General features: G+C 40.5%; 1 pseudogene; it reads left to right on the forward strand.

The window, feature by feature from the left end:
• Nucleotides 1–1158: 1158 nt before the first annotated feature.
• Nucleotides 1159–16668, forward strand: LOC143404643 (cytochrome P450 4A5-like; annotated as a pseudogene).
• The last annotated feature ends 2617 nt before the right edge of the window (nt 16669–19285 follow it).

The following is a 19285-nucleotide window of genomic DNA, read 5'->3' on the forward strand; positions in this document are numbered from 1 at the left end:
CTGGAGTTGAACAGTTGGGCTCAGTTTGGTTGCCAATAAGAAAGGATTCTAATCCCACCACCCACTTTCTTTGACCATTTTCCTCTGAGCACCTCACGTTATATCTTTGGAATAATAATTTTTTCATCAAACTGAATGTTTGATGGATTAGGCTAGGAATTTCTTCAAGTGGGAGTTCATGTGTGTTCTTTTTTTTTTTTTTTTTTTTTAAAGAGAGAGTGAGAGAGAGACAGAGAGGGAGAGAGAGAATTTTTTAATATTTATTTATTTATTTTAGTTCTCGGCGGACACAACATCTTTGTTTGTATGTGGTGCTGAGAATTGAACCCGGGCCGCATGCATGCCAGACGAGCGCGCTACCGCTTGAGCCACATCCCCAGCCCCTCATGTGTGTTCTTTACATAGCTTGACCCACCCACTTCCTAGCCCATAGTTGGTACTCAACACATATTTGTGTGCAATAAGGAGCAGGGAAAGTGAGTCTGTGCATGGCCTTTGCCTCTATCAACTGATAAAACTTTGACCTCACTGTTTCCCAAGGTGGATCTTTCAGGTTAATCAATGCTAGACTCAGGTCAATTTCTGTCTCACCCTGCTCTCTCCCACCTGTGGGTGGAGCAATCATCCCAGACTTAGTCAGGGCTGGTCAGGGTATCTTAGTGACTGTGAGGGAGAGCAAGTGATCTGGAAATTTCTGCACCAGAAGTCTTCAAAGCAGGTCATGAGGTTCAGTGCTAAGCCTTCAATTTACCTCTTTGTAACAATAAATTTTTCATTATAAATAATGGCAATAGGTTCTCACAACACAGCCATACCTATGGAATGTTTGATTAATTACCTCTGCAAATTCTCAAAGTCTGGGTTCAGGTTTGTTCTGCTTCACCAATTAGCATGCAGCCTAGCACATAGTTGGTGCCCGACAAGAATATGTCATCAGTATGGAGAAGGGGAAATGGGTGTGTGCCTGGCCATTGCCTCTGTCCACTGATAAGGTTTTGACCTCACTGTTTCCCAAGGTGAAACTTTCAGGTTAATCAGTTCTGTACACTGAGATCAAGCCCTGCCCACACAGTTCACTCTACCACAAGTGGGTGGGACGTTCCTCCCAGACTTAATCAGTGACAAGGGGACAGTGAGTAATACAGAAGCTTCTGCACCATGAGCATCTCTTCACTGAGCCTCACCAGATTCCCGGGCAGCATCTCTGGGCTCCTCCAAGTGGCCTCGCTGCTCAGCCTGCTTCTGCTGCTGTTCAAGGCAGCCCAGTTCCTCCTGCGCAGGCAATGGCTGCTCAGAGCCCTTCAGCAGTTTCCATCTCCACCATCCCACTGGTTCTTTGGCCACAAGGTAGGAAGAAATGGGAAGGGGAGTAGGAGGGAAGGGAGACTTCAGTCCAAAGACTGGTCAGGAAGTCCACAGGACAAAGCCTGTTGCAGGCAGGACAAAGCCTGTTGCATGCTCTAGGCATCTGAGGAACACCCAGATTACCTCTCAGGCTTGGCCCCTTCCGGCACCAGGAGCTCACTCCTTTAAAAGAAGCCTGTCCTGCTGTTACTCACCTCTGTCACTCACTCTATCACATGCAGATCTGACATCTGTCCTCGCAGCCTGGCACTTTAGAGGACTGTTGTTTGTTCTTCCTGAGTCTTTTCTTCTCAAGGCCAAGCACACCTAGACCCCTCAAAGATCCTCCATCTCAGAACCAGCCATCTACAGTCTTTCCTGCCCCACTCACAGACTAGGATACTCTTTGCTGGTCCTGAGTTTGCTCTGAAACACAGATATCAGTATGATGGAGTCACTATCCTGAGGAGATCATTCTGGGATAACAAAGGGCATGAATATCAGGACGTGTCAGGACACAGGGAATCAGCTACCTCTGCTCAGGTGGGGGGACCAAATGGATAGGTTTGCCCCCAACTGAGGATGTTTCCAGAATGTGTGTTTTGAGGGGCAAATGTATGTCATGGGTATAAGATACAGGAATGGCAGCACATTTTTTTTTTTTTTTTGCTGGTGAGGGTGACTGGTTTTAGTGTTAACCTCCAAATAAGATTTGTTTATCTCTCCTTCAACGCACCTTGCATGTGAGGTCTTTGGGATTTGGGCACACCAACACTGTCTTGAACCTCAGTGCCCAGAGCAGAGCCTGGCACCTTGTGTAGAGTCAGAGGAAGGAGAGAAAGGAAGAGCCTGAGGGCAGTGGAGGGAGGGGTCAACTTCCTACACTTCCAGCCCTGAGGGAGCACACAGAGCATGATAAGGGGCAGCAGGGAGAGAAGCTCTGCTAGGGATTGTGCTCTGAACACACTCAAGAGGAGGTGGAGGGTGTCCACACAGACAGCTGAGGCTCTGACCCCCACAACTCTGCTGAGGCACACAGCTCTATTCTCCAGGGCCCCAGGATCCAGCTTGGGCACAGCAAAAGTCTTGAAGACAGCACACATAGGTCAGCAGAAACAGCTCCAAAACCCTGAGTTCTGCTGAAAGATGCAGAAATATGTCCTGATGGTTATGCTGCCCTTCACTACAGTCCCTAAGCCCAAAATAAAAGATGATTTTTAAAGCATTGTCTTTCCCCTGATATCAGATCCCGAAGGTCCAGGAACTACAATACATTCTGAAGTGGGTTAATGAGTTCCCGTGTGCCTTCCCACAATGGCTGTGGGGCAGCAAAGTGCGCTTCCTCATCTATGACCCTGAATACATGAAGGTGATTCTGGGGAGATCAGGTGAGAGTGAACCCCTCTCAGGAGGTTCAGTTTTTCTCTTTTGAGATCATACCTGGGTCTGTGGAAGTCCATAAAAAAGTGGCCATTTATAAATAAATGTCTGAATTATCTACTTACTATTCTCCCTGGATACATCTAGCATATGGGCAATAATACTTTATAGTGGACATTTACAACAGTTTGGGGGGATAATTTCTATTTATTTATTTATTTTATTATCTTTAATTTATTCTGATTTGTTATATATGACAGCAGAATGCAGTACAATTCTCATTATACATGTGGAGGTCAATTTTTCATATCTCTAGTTGTTCACAACGAAGAGTCACCATGCGTGTCTTCATACATGGACTTACGACAATGATGTCCATCTTATTTCTGTGTCTTTCCTACCCCCATGTCCCTCCCATTCTCTCCTAATTCTTTGTCCTATCTAGAGTTCATCTAATCCTCCCATGGTCCCCGCCAATCCCATTATGAATCTGCATCCTTATGTCAGAGAAAACATTCGGCATTTGGTTTTTTGGAATTCGCTAACTTCATTTGGCGTTATATTCTCCATCTCCATCCATTTACCTGCAAATGCCATGATTTTATTCTCTTTTATTGCTGAGTAATATTTCACTGCATACACACACACACACACACACACACACACACACACACACACCACCGTTTCTTATCCATTCATCTAATGAAGGGCATCTAGGTTGGTTTCACAGTTTAGCTATTGTGAATTGTGCAGCTATTCACATTGATGTGCTATTAACATTGATGTGGCTGTGTCCCTGTATTATGCTGTTTTTATGTCCTTTGAGTGCAGACCAAGGAGTGGGATAGCTGGGTCAAACGATGTTTCCATTCCCAGTTTTCCAACGAATCTCCATATGACCCTGAATACATGAAGGTGATTCTGGGGAGATTAGGTGAGAGTGATCTATTTTCCATATTGGCTGCAGCAATTTTCAGTTCCACCAGCAATGTATGAGTGTGCCTTTCCCCCCACATCCTCGCCAGCACTTATTGTTGTTTATATTCTTAATAGCTGCCATTCTGACTGGAATGAGATGAAATCTCAGTGTAGTTTTGATTTGCATTTCTCTAATTGCTAGAGAGGTTGAACATTTGTTCATATGTTTGTTGATTGATATACATATCATCTTCTGAAAAGTGTCTGTTTGGTTCCTTGACCCATTTATTCATTGAGTTATTTGTTTTTTTTTTTTTTTTTTTTTGGTGTTAAGATTTTTGAGTTCTTTATATGTCCTAGAGATTAGTGCTCTATCTGATGTACGTAAAAAGTGTAGTAAAATTTGCTCCCATTCTGTAGGCTCTCTATTCACCTCACTGATTGTTTCTTTTGCTGAGAAGAAGCTTTTTAGTTTGAATTCATTCCATTTATTGATTCTTGATTTTAACTTTTGCTCTATAAGAGTCTTATTAAGGAAGTCAGGGCCTAATCTGACCTGATGGAGATTTGGGCCTAGTTTTCCTTCTATTAGGTGCAGAGTCTCTGGTTTAATTCCAAGGTTCTTGATCCACTCTGAGTTGAATTTTGTGCATGGTGAGAGATAGGGGCTTAATTTTATTTTGTTGAATATGGATTTCCAGTTTTTCCAGCACCATTTGTTGAAGAGGCTATCTTTTCTCTGATGTATTTTTTGATGACTTTGTCTAATATAATATAATGTAATTATGTGTGTTTATCTCTGTGTCCTCTAATCTGTACCATTGGTTCTACCATTTTATTTTGGTGCCAATATGCCAATACCATGCTGTTTTTGTTACTATTGCTCTGTAGTATAGTTTAAGGTCTGGTATAGTGATGCCACCTGCTTTACTCTTTACTTAGCTATTCTGGGTCTCTTATTTTTCCAGATAAATTTCATGACTGCTTTTCTATTTCTTTTTGTTTTTTAAATTAATTAATTAATTAATTAATTATTTTTATTCGAGTTTGTTATATATGACAGTAGAATGCATTACAATTCATATTACACATACAGAGCACAATTTTTCATATCTCTGGTTGTATACAAAATATATTCACAACATTCATGTCTTCATACATGTACTTAGGGTAATGATGTCTATCTCATTCCACCATCCTTTCTACCACCATCCCCCTCCCTTTCCCTCCCACCCCTTTGCTGTCTTTGTTACTGTTGCTCTGTAGTATAGTTTAAGGCTCTGGAATAGTGATGTCACCTGCTTCTCTATTCTTGCTAAGGATTGCTTTGGGATTCTTGGTCTTTTATTTTTCCAGATGAATTTCATGATTGCCTTTTCTATTTCTATGAGGAATGTCATTGGGATTTTGATTGGGATTTCATTGAATCTGTATAGTGCATTTGGAAGTATAGTTATTTTGACAATATTAATTCTGCCTATCCAAGAACAAGGGAGATCTTTCCATCTTCTAAGGTCTTCTTTAATTTCTTTCTTTAGTGTTCTGTAATTTTGATTGTAGAGATCTTTCACTTCTTTCATTAAGTTGATTCCCAACTATTTAATTTTTTTGAGGCTATTGTTAGTGTGGTGGTTTTCCTAGTTTCTCTTTATGAGGATTTGTCACTGATTATATAGAAATGCCTTTGATTTATGGGTGTTGATTTTATATCCTGCTACTTTGCTGAATTCATTTACTAGTTCAAGAAGTTTTCTGGTGGAATTTTTTGGGTCTTCTAGGTATAGAATCATATTGTCAGAAAATAGTGATAATTTAAGTTCTTCTTTTACTATCCATATATATCCCTTTAATTTTCTTTCATCTGTCTAATTGCTCTGGCTATAGTTTCAAAAGTATGTTAAATAGAAGTGGTGAAAGAGGACATCTCTGTCGTGTTCCAGTTTTTAGAGGGAATGCTTTCAATTTTTCTCCATTTAGAGTGATGTTGGTCTTGTGCTTAGCATGGATATCTTTCACAATGTTGAGATATGTTCCTGTTATCCCTAGTTTTTCTAGTGTTCTAAACATGAAGGGGTACTATAGTTTGTCAAATGCTTTTTTTTGTATCTTTTAAGATGATCTTATGATTCTAATCTTTAAGTCTATTGATGGGATGAATTACATTTTTTTGATTTCCGTATGTTGAATCAACTTTGCATCCCTGGAATAAATTCCACTTGGTGGTGGTGCATTAACTTTTAGATATGTTTTTGTATTTGATTTGCCAGAATTTTTGTATTTATGTTCATTAGAGATATTAGTCTGAAGTTTTCTTCCTTTGATGTGTATTTGCCTGGTTTGGGGATCAGGGTGATATTGGCTTCATAGAATGAATTTGGAAGTGCTCCCTCTCTATTTTATGAAATAAGTTGAAGATTATGGTATTATTTCTTCTTTAAAGGTCTTATAGAACTCAGCTGTGTATCCATCTGGTCCTGGGATTTTCTAGATTGGTAGGCTTCTGATAGTGTCTTCTATTTCATTGCTTGAAATTGATCTGTTTAAATTGTGTATATCATCCTGATTCAGTTTGGGTAAATAATAAGACTCAAGAAATTTGTGAGTGCCTCTATTTTATTGGAGTACAAATTTTCAAAATAATTTCTAATTATCTTTTGTATTTCCGTAGTGTCCAGCATGATATTTCCTTTTTCATCACAGATGTTAGTAATTTGAGTTTTCTCTCTTTCTCTCTTCATTAGCATGGCTAAGGGCTTATCAATTTTATTTTTTCAAAGAACCAACTTTTTGTTTTGTCAACTTTTTGAATTGCTTCTTTTGTTTCAATGTCATTGATTTCAGTTCTGATTTTAATTATTTTCTGTCTTCTATTGCTTTTGGTATTGATTTATTCTTCATTTTCTAGGACTTTGAGATGTAATGTTACATCATTTATTTGTTGACTTTTTCTTCTTTTAAGGAATGAGCTCCATGCAATGAACTTTCCTCTGAACTGTTTTCATAGTATCCCAGAGATTTTGATATGTTGTATCAATGTTCTCATTTACCTCTAAGAATTTTTAATCTCTTCTTTGATGTCTTTTGCAACTGATTTTTCATTCAATAGCATATTATTGAGTCTCCAGGTATTGGAGTAGCTTCTATTTTTATTTTATCATTGATTTCTATTTTTATTCCATTGTAATCTGATAGAATGCAGGGTATTATCTCTATTTCTTTGTATTTGCTAAGTGTTGCTTTGTGGCATAATATATGGTCTATTTTAGAGAAGGATCCATGTGCTGTTGAGAAGAAAGTGTATTTGCTCATTGAAGGATAAAATATTCTAAGTTTGTCAGTTAAGTATAAGTTATTGATTGTATTATTGAGTTCTATAGTTTCTTTGTTTAGCTTTTGTTTGGAAGATGCATCCAGAGGTGAACGAGGAGCGTTAAAGTTACCCAGAATTATTGTGTTGTGGTATATTTGACTCTTGAACTTGAGAAGAGTTTGTTTGATTAATGTAGATGCTCCAATTTGGGGAGCATATATATATATATATATTTTTGTTTGTTTGTTTGTTTTAATCAATAGCCTTTATTTTTAGAAAGAGTTACATATTTACAGAAAAACAAAGCATATAGTACTCTGTTCACATTTTGTTGCCCCACCCCATTCAGAGTTTCCCGTAGGATTTATATCTTGCATTACTGAAAAATATTTGATGTAATCACAGAATCAAAACATTTTACAAATATTGATAGTATAAAGTAATTATTAATCTTAATATTTAATTATGTATTAAAATACTTGTGTTACTGTTCTGTGAACACTACAATGTATAAAGAGCATATATATTTATAATTGTTATGTCTTGTTGGTGTATGGTTTCCTTGAGCAGTATAAAATGTCTTTCTTTATCCCTTTTTATTAACTTTGGCTTGAAGTCTACTTTATTTGATGGGAGGTTGGAAACCCCTGTTTGTTTCTGCAGTCCATGTGAGTGGTCTGATTTTTCCCAACCTTTCAGTCTGTCGATGTCTTTTCCTATGAGACGAGTCTCTTGAAGTCAGAATATTATTGGGTCTTTTTTAAAAAAAATCTAATATGCTAGTCTATTTTTTTTCTTACCATGACTCAAAGTGGTGTAGGGAGGGAGAGCATGGGAGAAAGATTACCTCTAGATAGGAAAAAAGGGGTGGGAGGGAAAGGAAGGGGAAGGGGAATAGCAAGGATGGTGGAAGGTGATAGTCTATTTTTTTTTTTTTTTGGTGAGTTTAGGCCATTAACATTTAGAGTTATTACTGAGACATGATTTATATTCCCAGCCATTTTTGTTTGTTTTTAGTATTTAACTTGACTTGGTTTCTCATTTGATTAGTTTTTCCTTTAGTGTAAGACCTCCCTCTGCTTATTTTCATTGTTGTTTTTCATTTTCTTTTCATGTAATATTTTGCCTAGGATGTTTCATAGTGCAGGCTTTCTAGTTGTAAATTCTTTTAACTTTTGTTTATTATGCAAGTTTTTTATTTCATCATCAAATTTTAAGCATAATTTTGCTGGATATAAGATTCTGGTTTGGCAACCATTTTCTTTCAGAGCTTGGTATATGTTGTTCCAGGATCTTCTAGCTTTCAGGGTCTGGGTTGAGAAATCTTCTCAAAATCTAATTTGTTTCCCGCTATGTGTAATCTGATTCCTTTCCCTCATGGCTTTTAAAATTCTCTCCTTATTCTGTATGCTAAGCATTTTCATTATAATGTTCCTTGGTGTGGATCTGTTGTGATTTTGTACATTTGGTGTCCTGTAAGCCTCTTGTATTTGATTTTACAATTCATTCTTCATGTTTGGAAAATTTTCTGATATTATTTCATTGAATAGATTGTTCATTTCTTTGGTTTGGAATTCTATTTCTTTCTCTATCCCAATAACTCTTAAATTTGGTGTCTATATGTTATCCCATATTTCTTGAATGTTCTGCTCATAGTTTCTTACCATCTTCATTGTATGGTCTACATTCTTTTCAAGATTATATATTTTGTCTTCATTATCTGAGGTCCTGTCTTCCACGTGGTCTAATCTTTTGGTGATGCTTTTAAGTGATCTTTTAATTTGATTTATTATTTCTTTCATTTGAATTATTTCTGATTGTTTTTTAGAACCTCTATCTCCCTATTGAAGTAATATTTTGCTTCCCATATTTGTTTATGTAGCTCTTTATTGAAATGATTTTTTGCTGTATGTATTTGCTTTCTTATATCATCCTTTAATTCACAGAACATTTTAATTATATACATTCTGAACTCCTTCTCTGCTGTGCTGTCCATGGATTCTTATAATGTAGTATCTTGATTTGTTTGGGGGCACTTCCTTCCCTTATTTTTTCATATTGTTTGGGTGTCTTCCCTTCTAACAATGCAGATGCGAGGAGTTGCCGTTTTACCCTATAGGCTTATAGTGCCCCTACAGGGTTCTAATACCTCTCTTTCGAGGGGAAGGACAATGTTAAAGATCTCAATGCAAACAATATACAACCTTAAACCAAATAGTTGCTATTAAGTGGTTTACAGTTTGGTTACAATATACAAAATATTGTATATTGTATATTGTAACTGATATACAATATACAGAAGTTCAGTTATTTTCTACAATATGAACACTAGGTTTGCAAAAGTATTTACAGTTTTTGATGGTAGACAAAGAACTGGGGGTAAAATTTAGGAAGATATGCTGAGGAGGTAGGAGATGAGGATATGGAATTATTGAATCTTAGAAAGTGTGAGAGAGGAATCTAAAGAAGGTTAGTAGCAGGAGAAGAGAGAGGAAGTAATTTTGGGTGGAGAAGTAAGTGGGAAGACAGTAGAGTACATAAAACAAACAGACATAAATATTAAGAAAAATAAAAAATGTAAAAATAGAAGAAAAAAAGAATATACAACACAACTGTAATATACTATTCATACATCCCATTTCTCAGTATCCTAATTCATGCAAAGTACTTGGTTTCACATATGTTGAGGACATGAGGGCGGGAGAATAGAAAGAGGAAGAGATAATGTGCTGCTGGCGGCCACATCAGCTGCTCCTCTGTTGGTGGGGAAGGGACCCCAGGGGCAGCTCGGAGCAGGGCTGGTGCTCCGGTGGCAGAAGGAGGAAGTAGGTTGGGAGGCAGCAAGTGAGTGGCACCTATTGGGGTGGGAGAGGGAGGGAGAGGGAGGGAGGGAGAGAGAGGAAGGGAGGGTGGGGGATGATTTTTATGTCATTTTTTTCTGTCTCTTTTAAAACTATTGAGGTGATCACTTAGGAATATCAGCTTGTATCTTTTGAGGTGATTTCTTAGGTATATTGGTCTGATCTGTTAGGTGTATTGGCCTATATCCAAAAAGCATTCTTCATCTCTACATTAACTTTGGTTTGAAACCTCTAATCTCCCCCTACTTAATAATGGGCTAACTAAGCCATCACTCATTGTGAGAACACCCCAAGGCTCAGTCATATTCTTTGTCATTGAGAACATGTCCTATGTTCCTTGCCAGCTTCTCATTGCAGTCCTTCTTGTCCATGTCTTCCTGAGCCCTTTAGCTGTTGTAACAGAGACAGAATGGGATGAGAGGAAGTGGGAGGTGACATGGAACCAAATGCCAATTGACAGTCATCAGGCACTCATAACAGTGCATGGCCACAACCACAGTGGCCCTGGGTCTTCATTATTTGTCTCCTTCTTGAAATTAATCCCATTACTTACTTTTCAGATCCAAAAGCTCATAATACATACAGAATTGTGGCTCCCTGGATTGGTATGTACATCTGAAAGTGGGCACTCTGAAATTAGGGTTGGCAAAATCTCTCTCTCTCTGACTCACACAGAACAAGATTTGATGGGTCACTACCATGATTGCCACTAAATGAAGTCTCATTTCTTTTTTAAATTAGTGTTTTAAAAATTTATATGACATCAAAATGCATTAAAATTCATATTTCACATATAGAGCACAATTTTTCATATCTCTAGTTGTATATAAAGTACTTTCACACCAATTCCTGTCTTCATACATGTATCTTTAGATAATGATAACCATCACATTCCACCATCAATTCTAACCCTATGCCCCCTTCCTTTCCCTCCCACCCTCTGTCCTATCTAGAGTTCATCTATTCCTACATGCTCCCCCTCCCTACCCCACTATGAGTCAGCCTCCTTATATCAGAGAAAACATTTGGCATTTGTTTGGGATTGGCTACTTTACTTAGCATTATCTTCTCCAACACCATCCATTTACCTGCAAATGCCATGATTTTATTCTTTTTTATTGTTGAGTACTTTCCACTGTGTATAAATGCCACATTTTTTTTATCCACTCATCTACTGAAGGGCATCTAGTCTGGTTCCACAGTTTAGCTATTGTGAATTGTGGTGCTATAAACATTGATGTGGCTGTGTCCCTGTAGTATGCTGCTTTTAAGTCCTTTGGATAAACTGAGGAATATGATAGCTGGGTCAAATGGTGGCTCCATTCCCAATTTTCCAAGAAATCTCCATACTGCTTTCCATATTGGCTGCAGCAATTTTCAGTCCCACCAGCAATATATGAGTGTGCCTTTTTCCCCACATCCTCACCAACACTTATTGCTGTTTGTCTTCATAATAGCTGCCATTCTGACTGGAGTGACATGAAATCTTAGAGTAGTTTGGATTTGCATTTCTCTAATGGCTGAGAAGTGTCTTTCAGTCTATCCAGAACCCCACCCCTCCTTCAAGCCCTCCTGAGGCTCACTCCTTCCACCTCTCCTTCTAGGTACCTCCAAACAGTCTCAGCCTGACATAGACTTGGGTACCTCTTTCTCTGGCCCACAAACCCTTTCTACATCTCCTTTGCAGCTGTCATAATCACAACAGATACACCAGCCTAACTGGGAAATTCATATTCCTGAAAAGTGCCAGTCATTACTGTCTTTGTCCAAAGACATTCTGCCCTCTGGGTCTCTTCCCCAAGAGTCCCACCATCAGTCTCTCCCACATTGTCCCCAGACTTCCTCTCCTCCCATTGTCCACTCACTCATGCACACAACCATGTATGGCCCAGGGTACGGTTTGCTTCTATTGAATGGGGAGATATGGTTCCAGCACCGCCGGATGTTGACCCCAGCCTTCCACTATGACATCCTGAAGCCCTACGTGGGAATCATGGCTGATTCTGTCAGAGTGATGCTGGTGAGTCTCTCTCTTTCATTCTCATTCACTCACTCAAGGCTCACACTCAGATTCCACTGCCTAATAGCCATCAAAAGCAGTCACATGGAACAACAATCTCAGGCCATTACTGTGAGAGTTAGTTCTTCAAAAGTTGAAGGGGCAGAGTGGACCCGGGCAGCAGGATATGGTCACTTCCTTGTGGTCCAAGGCAGACAGCATCATGGTGGATATAGACTCCCCTTCCTACTTCCAAGTCTTCAGCACAGTGAACTGCAGGAGAAGTTGATCCAGCTTGACAGCAGGCCTGGCCTGCATCAGATGGTGCTAGACTCCCACACACCCACTCACCTGTGTATCCTGAGCTCCACAGGACACCCAGATTGTCATAGGGGTAAAATGGCTTATTAGGGGTTGCTGTAGCTGTGTTTTCTACCTGGTAATTCTTATCCTGGGACAGATCAAGTGATCAGGCAAAGGAAGGCTCAGCTGCAGAATGAGGGAGAGCTGGATAAGATCAGGAAGAAGAGGCGCTTGGATTTCTTGGACATCCTTCTGTGTGCCAAAGTGAGTATGTGAGGGGTGGAAAAACTAGATGCTTTGCCTAGGAAAGGGAGGGATAAACCCTGCTCTCTCATCCATGGCCTCCCCAGATGGAGAATGGGAGCAGCCTGTCTGATGAGGACCTGCGTGCCGAGGTGGACACCTTCATGTTTGAGGGCCATGACACCACAGCCAGTGGTATCTGCTGGATCTTCTATGCTCTGGCCACACACCCTGAGCATCAGAAGAAGTGCAGGGAGGAGGTCCAGAGCCTCCTGGGGGATGGAGCCTCCATCACCTGGTGAGTGAGAGCTCAAGAGGTGGGAGAGCCCTGCCTCTGGTAGGGACAAGGTGCTGGTCTTCCTGGGCCCTGCCTGCCCCTCAGGATGGCCTTTACTTCAGGGACCACCTGGACCAGATACCCTAAACCACCATGTGCATCAAGGAGGCCCTGAGGATCTACCCACCAGTAGCAAGTGTGAGCAGAGATCTCAGCAAACCTATCACTTTCCCTGATGGACGCTCCTTACCCAAAGGTATGACCTTTCTATACTTCCCTAATCTCTCCTTAGGGAAAGGTGGACCAAAGATCCACATGTTCTTTAGATTTAATGAGCCTCTCTCAGCCTCCCTTTCTTCCTTTGTAGAACAGATAGTTACTCAGGGCTGGGGATGTGGCTCAAGTGGTAGCGCGCTCGCCTGGCATGCCTGCGGCCCGGGTTCGATCCTCAGCACCACATACAAACAAAGATGTTGTGTCTGCAGAAACTAAAAAATAAATATTAAAATTCTCAAAAAAAAGTTTAAAAAAAGAAAAGATAGTTACTCTGAAATTTGGATGACTCTTATGAAATGCTGGACAGAGAGCTTGAAATCAGAAAAATCTCAACTAAAAAATGCCAACTTATGGATTCAATATCAACCTTCAGATATTATCCTTATGATTATCAGTACTTGAGAAGAGCAGGGTAGAGAGATAATCATACAGGGTCAATGAGTTGTGGTTTTTATTTTTTTTTTAATGCCTCAAGGCAAATGAAGGAGATCATGAAAACCCATGTTACAAGTCAATGTGGCCCAGAATCTAAGGATTTTGTGGTTGATAGAAAAGAGAAGCTAATATTTCTACCCTGTTAGGAAGCCACCCATTGGCTCACCCAGCATTGAGTCTGATCCTTGCTCTGCTACATGCCAGCTGTGTGAATATGAAAAAGTTAAGCAACCTCACTGAAACTCCAGTATCTCATAAGAAAATGGGTGTAAACCTGTGTATTCTGAAGGGTGCTTGTGAGGGTCGGGTGAGTTCATGCATACTTTCCACTGTTTCATGGAAGATACTAGATGGATAGTATTCATTTAGTGTAAGCAATGAGTCTCGGATACTTTCTTGGTCTTATTCCTGGGCTCACAGTTTTCTGTTCCTCACCTTCACTCAGATGCTTTGCCATGCCAACGCTACCTTCCTGTGGTAAAACCATCCTGCTCAAAGTGATGATATCTGGGATGCATACAACTCATGTGTGCAGGTGTCCTGCTGTTTTTCAGAGACAGAGTTCCGGGCCACTGGCATAAATAATCTTTCTTCTGTCTCCTAACATCCCACAGGTTTCATGGTCACACTCTCCTTCTATGGCCTTCACCACAACCCAAAGGTGTGGCCAAACCCAGAGGTATGAGGCCTTGTGGGGGTGGGGAAGGGGATGATCTGTTAAGACCAACACATCCTCCTTCTTCCACCTCTGTGGGTCCTGTCCCCTCTGTGGCTGGAAAGCAGGGACTTGACCCCAATTTGTCCTGGCCCTGCTGCTCTCTCTGCAGGTGTTTGATCCTTCTCGATTTGCACCTGGATCTTCTCGACACAGCCACTCCTTCCTGCCCTTCTCAGGAGGATCAAGGTGAGATGTCCTCTAAGTGGCAAAGGGGTGGGGAGAACAGGAATTCTCTGACACATACCCAATGTTTGTGATCCCCTAGTTTTCTATGTGGCTTCTTCATGGAGGCCCTTGTTGTTTGTTTTTTGTGGGTAGAAGGTGTCGTGCGTCTGTGTCTGTGCCCCAAAGACAGGACACACTGTGGAGAGTTTGACCAACTGCTCTTTCCAATGGCCCACCACCAAAATACCCAGAAGTTTTAGCCCAAGTGTCATTTTATCTTGGTGTTTTATTCATTTTGGAGAATGAATTTTTAGAATCAGATTTCCATATGCAAACTATCCTTTGGGTGTTTGTTTTCCTCAATTGTAAAGTTTTAAGAGGTGGATTTCTTTTTCTTCTCACATTTGTATGAGATCATCCCATTTTCTGCTTAACTCCTCAGTGGCCACTGAAGAATTTTGAAATATTTCCTACTATTTAGAATCATAAAAACCTCGTTGTTCTCACTGTAAAACCATCTGTGTAAAGTTTGCAGCCTGTTGTAGAAGGGTGGATAACAATGATTGTGATTTTATGCAGTTTGGGCGTCTGATCTCCAGTTTGTGGTCTCATATTAATTGTCACATTCAGTTTCTATTTGGCCAGTCATCAAAACTCTACATGTAGTGAATGATCTCTACCCATAGTTCATGGTATAGGATGAAGAAGCTAAATGCCTCTGAGAGAAAACTCACTGCTAACTTGACACAAAGCACATATTATCATGTACACTCACAAACTCACCTGAAGTAGCTGTTGAGCTGGAGAGTCCCACACCATAGGGGCTGCGGTGAAAACCCAGCAATGTTATGGGAATCAGCCTTTGACATACACATTGACATAAAACCTACTAAAGAATTAATAGAAAGGTTTTTCTGGGTCAAAAATTCTGTGAATGTTACAAGCGTAGTCAAGTTTTGAAGAACAGGCATTAAGACTGTCCATGGAGAAATCATATTTCTCAGATAAAATTTATCCTGGAATTAGTAACTAGCTACAAATCATGACACTGATGTTGTAGAGCAGGACAGCATTAAGTAGCTCAATTTTTAGGTAGAAAGGTTTACATTCTGTGTTCCATTGCATTTAATTTTATTTTTGTAGTTCAACATATCTGAGTCAAATATAAATGTATTAAAAAATATATTTCTCTGTGTCAAGTCCTGTGCTCTGAGGCAGGTTTCTGCTCTTGGTTCAGACACTTACAATTGAGATAGACATCACTATTTCCATAATTTTTTCACTTTCTTATCACTCATTGAACATTGATGCAAGTTTCTTTGTCCCTGGTACTGTTGGAAGCCATAGATTGTGGTGGCTACTTGAATAAAAACTCTAATGGTAGCTTGGCGGCTTGGAAGAGAGAAGGACAGCCAGGAGAGAGTTAAGGGTCAGCTGGCCATTGTCCTGAGCCTTGAGGATATTCAGGCAGAGTAGAAGGAGGACATCCTCAGCAACCTTAAGAATATGAGCTGAAGCAGGAAGTGGGGCTGGACAGGTGAGAGGTGGGTGAGGCAGTAGCCCACAGAGGGTGTGCAGGGAGGTGAGGCTTTGGATATTGCCCTTACTGGTGGAGGGCATGGGAGTAAGGAGAGAGGGGAGTCAGGGAGACCAGTGAAGGCAGGAAGAAGAAACTGAAGATGGCAAGAGGGATATTTCTGGAGTAGAAGTCTAGAGATGCTGGTGGACCAAGGGTGTGAGGGGAGGCTGAAGCCTGACCACTGGGTGGTAGGCAGATGGGGTCAGAGCTTACAGATCCCCAGCACAAGGTCCTAATAAGATGACTCTGACATCTTATTCTGCCATCAGAATCCTTTGACACCAGAGATATGATCCCAGGGAGTGTGGTCCACACATTCCCATGCAGTCCAGACCAGTGATAACCACACGGATGAACCAGAAACCATCAGTAGAGAGACTCAACTAGCTAATGACTTATTCTTAAAATGGAAAGTGTTATTAGACTTGATTGTTCAGTGTGTTAGCCTTACCTTACCTTAGCAGAGATTTCATGTCCATGAATATAGAAGTGGGGTCAGAGCTTTCCATAGATGAGTAGGGCCTTGTCAAAGGGCAGGAGAGTGTGAATCCAGGCTAGAAGCAGAGGTGTATGCCACCTCTAATTAAAGGAGATTTGTGAATACTTCGTTCTTATCAGGAGCTCAGGACTCAAGACCTCCCCAGCTCAGAGTGGGGCCTGAGACCACTTTCTTTGTCCTTGCCTGGTTAAGGAACTGTATTGGGAAACAATTTGCCATGAATGAGCTGTAAGTGGCCGTGGCCCTGACTCTACTTCGTTTTGAGCTCCTGCCAGATCCCACCAGGATTCCTGTACCCGTGGCACTAATTGTGTTGAAGTCCAAAAATGGAATCTACCTGCATCTCAGGAAGCTCCAATAATTCTGGTGGAAGAGAAGTCATCTTTGGGCCAGCTGCTTGAAATTTTGAGTTTCTGTCACCTGTTCCTGTGCACCTTCTATTGCCCCAAAACTGCTTTCCATCTTTCCACCTGCCCTTTTTCCCACTTGCCTGCTCTCCTGCCTCTTTGTCTCATCTAACTCTAGGCTCCCTACCTGCTTTTTTTCTATGTGTCTCCCACCTGCCTATATCTTTGTCCCCTGATAACCTGCATATCCATTTCCTTGTCTGTTCCTTTAGCTTACTTGTGCTGCTTGTCTGTCCATCTATGAGTTTCTTACTGCTGCTATAAAAAGTGAGAAAAACTTCAATGCCTTTGTATGACAGAAATCTAGTTACTTATAGTCCTGAATAACAGAGTTCTAACATGGGTTGCCTTGAGTTGCAACCAAGATAATGGTGCTGTCACTGCACATCCACGGCCATTGGTGTGCCTCACCCTTTTGTCATTTCCATTATCTAGAGCTGCATTGCTGGACTTCATGATCTATGGTCAATATTCAAATCCTGCAACACCTTTGACTCTCTCTACTTCTGTCTTTATATCCAGTCTCTATCACAAGGACCTTTGCGATAACAATGTGCCCATGTGATAATAGAGAATATCATCATAGTTCTCCCAGGTCAAGGATGTGTACATTGGTTGAGCCATTATTCAGCCTAGCATACTTCCTTCCTGTCACCCAATCTATCCATGTATATCTCTCCTAATATCTATTATCTAAGCCTCTTTGTCTTTTCTCCCTCCTGCATAAAGTTCACAAAGTTGGATATAGTGTCTGTCTTTCCTTAAAAGGTGATGGAGGGATGGGAAAAGAAAAGAAAAAGGTCTCTTCTGAGGTAGAAGATGATATCTGCCTGGCCAGATGCAGCCCTCCCACTCCAAGTGGCTTTGTTCATGGGACCTCCTCATGTCACACAATTGCCCATTGGTTCCATGTAACTGATCTTAGAACTCCCTGGTAGTTCAGCAAGAGAAATTCACATCTTTGGGGTAAAAGAATAGGCCTACATTCTATCCAAGGGTTAATACTCCTCATAATTGAATCTTCTAAATATCAAGACAGAGCCTGAATTAAGCAGCAGTGCCACATGGTGGTGCCTTGCACCCTGAATGGCCATCCCCAGCCATTCCTAGTCTATGGACTCAAACCATAGACTGAGGTCTGTTTGTAGTGTGACACCACCTTCTATTCTCTACATGGGCTTCTCCCCCAGTGGTGCCAGCAGCCAGGGTCTTCCTCCCATGTTCCTGGATGCCTAGGTCCCTGGACAAATTCAGCCCTGGACTAAGAAGGAACTAGAGAAGGCAGGCTGGACATGAAGTGCCTGGTTCAATATGAAGGAGGAAAAGTGAGGTGGGAATGTCCTGGAGAGGCTAAATGGCAGTCTTCTGGCATCAGGTGTGACAGGAGGGTTCATGCTAGCCATGCTTAGAGATCAGAGATCTAGGGGAGCTAACTACCACCATGACACTCAGTCCTGTGGAAGCAAAGGAGAAGCTGTACATGAGAGCAAGTGTCAATGTCTGAGTCCAAGAAGTCGAGACCTGACCTGACCCAAGAGCAGGAGAAGGTTAGAAGAGGGAGAAATCTGAATGTCCACATGTAATGAGTGACTTGGGTACTTATCACTTCCATACATATAAAATAGCCAAAATCGATTGGAGAGTTAAAAGAGCCCACAGAAAGGCAGAAAATGTTTCAAGTTAAATGAAGATATCAGAAGAACTCCTGTATTCAACAACAGAAACACAACCATCACATGCAAAAAAATAGGCACAGAACTTCAATAGACACTTCTTTCCTCTGAAGAATATGGGTATGTGGCCAAGAAAAGGACATAAAGATATGCTCAACATCATTTGTTGTTAAAATAATTATGTAAATTAAAGCCAGAATTAGACACTCCTTGAGGTGTGCTTTAAATTAAATTATTATATAAGGAGAACAAGAAATGTTGAATAGAATGTGCACAACTTTGGAAGTCTTATGCATTACAAGTAAAGGTGAGTTGGTGCAGTCAACTAGGAAACAAGATAGAAAAAAATCAGGAAAAAGGAAAGCTTGAAATAGAATTAGTATAGGATTCAGGAGTTTCACTACCAGGTGTTTACCTCAAGTAATTGAAAGTGGCTACTAAAATAGATTCTGGTAAGTTTATTGCAGTATTGTTCACAAGAACCTTATGCACACCCAACTGTCCATCAAAAAATAAATGGATACCAATAAAATATTGCCTATGCAGTTAAATATTATTCAGTGTTGGAAAGCTATATAGTCTGATACCTGGTATAGCATGAAGGGTCTTGACAAGACTATGCTCAGTGAAATAAGCAGTACACAAAAAGACAAATCTTTTAGGCTTCCAGTCATCTCTAGTAGAATAGGTAACTTCATATAGCCCCAAAGAAAGTTAGAAAATGTAGATTAGAGATTATGAAGGATTGGGGAAAGGGAGAATGGGATGTTAATGCTTAATGATTATAATATTTCTGTTTGAGGTGATGAAAAAGGTTTTGAAATAGAGGTTATGGCTGCAAAACATAATGAATGCAATTAATGTCAGTGAATTTTAGAATACAAATTGACCAAATTAT

Source organism: Callospermophilus lateralis, chromosome 7 (genome assembly GCF_048772815.1).
Source record: "Callospermophilus lateralis isolate mCalLat2 chromosome 7, mCalLat2.hap1, whole genome shotgun sequence".
NCBI lineage: Eukaryota > Metazoa > Chordata > Mammalia > Rodentia > Sciuridae > Callospermophilus > Callospermophilus lateralis.